We start from the raw sequence: 6,000 nt of genomic DNA on the forward strand, positions 1-6,000 counted from the left end.
ACTAACAGGTAAGTACAAAATTCACTGTCAGTCCCCTGAAGTTGGCCTTTCCAGTCTTAGTTTTGAGTTATTTGATGTTAAAGCCATTTTCTAATTTCAAATTGAACTAGATGGTCTGTAATTCTTAAAGGGTAATCACATTAAAAAGGTCTAATCTATAAATTAAAAACTGAGCTGGCATTAAAAAGATTAATGGCTTTTAGAAAACTGAAAACATTTCCACTTAGTCAGGAAATAACATGTTTAAAATGGTTCTGTTATTGAGAGTCCTAACAACAGCAAGAAAGTAAAAATGTGGCTTATTGTGATCTGAGTGTAACAGACTAAATATTGGTGCATTAGTTCCAGATAAAAGAAAATGACGAGTTAAAAAACTGTGACCAATACATAGTCTAGGTAGAACAACTTCCTCTTTCCGATCCTTACACAAGCAAGATGGCCAAAGTCCAATATAGGGTTTTATTCAGAAAAGCATGCTTTTGCATTGCTCACTCCAAGTTGACTGCCAGCTGGCACAGAGCCAAGCTTTGAATAAAGGACCATAGTCCATGTATGGAACAGGCACAGCAGTGACAATGCCAGAGCAGATAGATTTAGGTGCGGTGTTGGCAAGCTTGTTTCTGCAAATAGTAACGTGGCATGGTATCCAGAACAGGATAGAAGTATATGTTAATAAGAAATTGGCCAGTCAGTTTTGAATATCAGTGAGAACAGGGTGTGAACTAACATGAAGTGATTCCAGGGTCAGTAGAGAACTAAGAGAGTCAGTCTAAATAGTGCAGTTTGAGTACTGCTTAGCTTCTATGTGATCCAGGGCAAGAGAACTGGCATACAGTTCAGTAAGGAACACAGAAGCTGTAGAGGGGATTCTGCATGCAACCACTGAACCACAACCAACCATGACAGAGCCCACACAGTCACCTGATTTCAAACCATCTGTATAAATAGGAATGGAAGGATGGTTCAAAAAATGGTCAGCAAATAGCAGACAGTATATCCAATTGGGAGTGTCTACTTTTCTCAGATGACTTAAAGTTAGGTCACATTTGTGGACTGTAATAAGCCATGGTGGGATAGGCCTACCAGTGTATACAGCAATGTTATCCAAGGACAGACCCAATTCATCCAATTGCACCTGAATATGAAAGGCAAAAGGACAAATGGCAGATCATTTGTTCTGAAAAAGTATGGCCCACTGAGGAAGGAAAACACAACCCCAGGTGGGATGCTTTGGTAAGGAAAGAAGTTTTGAAGCATATATAAAGACAATTGCAAACAGCAGAAGTGCAAAGAAGGTTCTTGAGACTGTGTATAAGCTCTGATCTGGTAAATTGCAGAAAGCCCCAGTGCAGAGCCAAGGCCCTTGATGATGAATGGGGTCCAGCATCTTTAAGGCCAAGGTCCTGGCAGAGCCCTAGATGAGTGACCCAAACTCGAGTTTCAATCAAATAACAGCGCGATATATCTTTAGCATGGAACATTGATCCACTCATTAAGTGGTGGAAGTGAGGACACAGAGGATGTCCAGTGCTCTTGTACATTTGACTCATAGCTGATTGATGTGTGGTATAAAGGTCAACTTATGGTCAAAGATAAACCTCAAGAACTTTGTCTCAGGGACCACAGGCAGCACAACTTCACCAATACAGAGTTCAGGATCAGTGTGAATACTCCATTGGTGGCAAAAGTTCATGCAAATGGTTTCAGAGAGAGAAGTTAAAACCATTTGCTGTGGTCTACTTCAATAAATGATTGAGGGCAATCTGTAGCTGCTGCTCAATATACCTCATGTTCGACAACTAACATGAGATGTGAAAGTCATCAACATAGAGCCTGTTTGCAATAGTGCGAGAGAGTTGTTCAGTGATGGCATTAATCTTTATACTCAAAAGTGTGACACTCCAACTTCCTGTAGAAAAGAACTGGGAAGTGTTGAATTCACACAAACTTGAAATCTCCTGTCCATTAAAAAGTTTTTAATAAAAATGGGCAAATGGCCACATAACCTACATATATGGAGGTCTCACAAAATTCCATATTTCCATGTTGTGTCTTGAGAAAGGCTTCTCTGATTGACGTTTCAAGCCAAATCAGGCAATCCATAGTGAAGAGCTGTCATTGGAACCCACACTGGGTGGGTGAGAGGAAGTTGACTTGAAGAAACAAACAAGATGAGCATTAACCATCTTCTCTAAGGTCTTACATAGCTTGTCAAAGCAATTGGACAGTAGTTTGAAGGAATCTTGGGATCCTTCCCAGGCTTAGAGAAAGGTATGACAATAGCCTGGTGCCAGGTATCAGGAAAACATTTTCCTGCCAGATCCCATTAAAAGCAATCAGAAGAATAGCAAGAGAAGCAGGAGATGTCACAGCATTTCATAGTGTACATCATCAGGTCCAACTTATGTACTGCTAGACCGATGAAAAGCCAGTTTGAGTTCCACAAGTGTAATGGGATTTTTATCGTCACAGAGAAATCAGCTCAAAAGGAAAGGTGATTGCTCTGCCCAAGCCTTGATGGCTAAGAAGGTGGAGGAAGAAGCAGAAGTACTACATACCTGGCTTTCACCTAGAGTATCAGCAATGTATTGCCCACTGACCTTTCGAATGTTGTCCCATAGGACTTTGGAACTGGTGGTAGAAGATACACCAGTTGTGAACTTAATCCAAGATACCTTCTGGCTTTGACATGTTACAGATCAAGCAGGTGTACAGGCCTGCTGGAAAGCAATGCAGTTTGAGGGTGTTGGATATCTACAGAAAGTACCTCAGGCCCGTTTTTGAGCTTTCTGTACCATGTGGCAGGCAGGATTCCACCACAGGTGAGGATTTCATGGTGGATGTGTAGAGGTTTTAGGAATACATTGGGCATTTTTTTTGTATATTACACTCAGTCACTGTTGCCACACAGTTATCTATTGATGGCAAACAGACGATGACAGGATCATGTTCTGCAAGAGCAGTGAAAGAGGTCCAGTTTGTGTAATCCAGCTTCTACCGTGGCACGTGTGTCAGGTGGCATCGACCATGGCCAGTTTCTCTCAAACTTATAGGAAAATGATCACTTTCTCGTGGATTATTGTCAATACACCATGAAAAATTGGAGAAAAGTGAAGGGGAGCAAACTGAGAGATCAGTAGCCGTAAAGGACTGACTAGGTGCATGAAAATAAGTAGAAGAACCAGTATTGAAAAGAGAAAGGTTGTGATCAGAGAGGATACAATCTACAGAGGGACCTCTCTTATCAATATCAGCACTTCCCCAAAAAGTTTCTCTCAAACTTATAGGAAAATGATCACTTTCTCGTGGATTATTGTCAATACACCATGAAAAATTGGAGAAAAGTGAAGGGGAGCAAACTGAGAGATCAATAGCCGTAAAGGACTGACTAGGTGCATGAAAATAAGTAGAAGAACCAGTATTGAAAAGAGAAAGGTTGTGATCAGAGAGGATACAATCTACAGAGGGACCTCTCTAATCAATATCAGCACTTCCCCCAAAAAAGGATGATGTCCATTGAAGTCTCCCAGAATTAAGAAGGGAAATGGCAACTGTTCAATGAGAGCATCAAGTTTGGATAGATCATAGGTCTCTTCAGGCAATAGGTAGAGAGAACAAACAGTGATGGTATGACTCAAGGAAACACAGATGGCTATGGCCTCCAAGGGTGTGTCAAGTGGCATAGACAGGGTGGCACATGCAGCTCAGGGTGGGAAATGCCTCGACCTGGAACCAAAGGATGTGGATCTTGGAATTTGTTGGAATGTATGTAATGCACAGAGGTGGGTGTATAAGTTGATTTATCAACTTTTTTAACTACAGAGGTCAAAAGACTTCATTGGTTTCGAGAACAATTCTTTTGGAGGCACAGAGAGATCCATCTGCACTCCCACAGTAGTAGTGGAAAAAAGTGCAGCAGCATATGTCCAAGATGAAGTGGTGGACAGCAACTTTTGAACCTCAGGACAAGTAATGTTGTGAATGGTTTGAAATTCTCACCTTTTTTTTTCTAACCATTTAGGGCAAGAATGAAAGTAGGATGGGCAAAATTCATTGTAATTGTTGCAGTGAGGGTCTGCTTCACATTCATAGGCATCATGGTCCTTGCCACCACAACGAGCACATGTCATGGAACCATGACATGACACTGGAAACATCAGAGAGGGTTTGGAATGTATGGGTGTACCCTGCAATTAATATAACTGCCTTTATGGTGGCAGGTGGACATGGTGATGTAAATGTCAAAATGAGGATATTGGTCAGCCTCGTAATTCCATCTGTGAGTGGAGATACGCCTCACTGCACTAACTCCTTGAATGGAGAAACCAGCAAGAATCTCTGACTGGGTAATATTATTCAAATCCTTCTCAACAATAACTACCTGTGATGAATTCAAAGCAGCATGAAGTGTAACCTCAATAGGTATATCCCCAATTACCTTTGAATGCAAGAGGAGTTCACTGTGTTGAGATGTGGATGTTTCCACCAATATGTCACCACATTGAAGCTTCTTTACTAACTTTGGAGAGATAGCAAGTCCCTCTTGCCTCTTCTGAATGAAAAAGAGAGACATCTCCCATAAAGGTTTGTTTGAAACAGACTGTAGTATAAGAAAATGAGGTACAATAGGTGTTACAGATGTTGAAGATTGCTGTTCAGAATCTTCAAGACGTGGTCGTTTACCTATGGACTGTTTTTTTGCTATTTTTTAAAGTTTTTATTTGGAGGATCCATAATAAAAAAAAATTGAATATTTCAGTGCCCACTGACCCCACCCACCATGGAGCCCTACTAGGAGATGCACTACAATGTCAAACAAAGACACTGCAGCAACACCAGGGTTTCGTGAGCACTATACCCAAACACCAGCATCAGACACAATGTTCACAACACCTGTTGAGAACATCCAACACTGGAACTTGGTTGACTCTAATCCAAGTGGACAAGCCGACTAACCCAAGGGGTGCACCCCAAGGCTGCCCGTTTACAGGAATTCAAGGGCAAAGTGGTGTCTGTTAGGGTTGGACCCCACAGCCATCAGGATCCTCTCCTCCCCTTCACAGGTCTCCACACACTCTCAGAGGAGGTAAACTGAAAGAACAGAACCTTCCCTGGGAGGTCCACTCACCACGTACAGAAATCAACACCGAGGGGTTTTAAGTTGAAATTCACAAAAAACTGAACTATCAAAAGATATTCGTAAAATTAAAAACTTAACATGGTATGCAATTTTCTCTACTATTCTCTTATCCTAATTATAATACAATGTGTAAAATCAAAGGTAAGTTAAACAAATTTGGACAAGCATAAGATGATTTAACTTTTTTCCAATTTCAACAAATGGCTTTTTTTTAATTTATTCATTTCAAACTTTATTTACTTTGTTGTTGTTTTTTTTATTAAACTTTAGGTAAAATATGCTGCCATTCTGTGTCCAAATGAAATCTAAGATATTAAAGTTTAAAGAATTAAACTCTTGATACTTAATAAAAATAGTTATATTTACTAATGCAATGGTAAAATGTAACACCTTAATATCAAGCTTAATCAAGGAAAATGTCTCTTTCTCTCTTATTTATTATCTATTTGTGTTATTACCTTTGACCATCTGAGTTATCCTAGACTTTACTATCATAAGTGCCCAATAGTAAAACTAAGAAAAAACACAGAATATCAAAATAAAATGTATAAAAAGTAATAAACTGATAAGATTATCATAAAGAAGTAACTCATTATTATTTAGATAAAAAATACAGTAACAAGATTACCATAAATTTATCTTTAACATTATTTTCAGTTTAGAAACACTGCTTTATCTCTTATTCATTTCAAACTTCATTTGTTTTGCATTTTATTTAGATGTTGTTATCAGTATATAAATGAAAACTTAGAAGAAAAAAAAAAAGATGAATATAAAAAGAATATTATAACAAATTAGTATTAAAAATGAAAAGATGTTTTATGTAAAAGAACATTTTCCAGATGTAGCTCTGAAAAAAA

This window comes from Tachypleus tridentatus, chromosome 13 (assembly GCF_004210375.1).
Source record: "Tachypleus tridentatus isolate NWPU-2018 chromosome 13, ASM421037v1, whole genome shotgun sequence".
Taxonomy (NCBI): domain Eukaryota; kingdom Metazoa; phylum Arthropoda; class Merostomata; order Xiphosura; family Limulidae; genus Tachypleus; species Tachypleus tridentatus.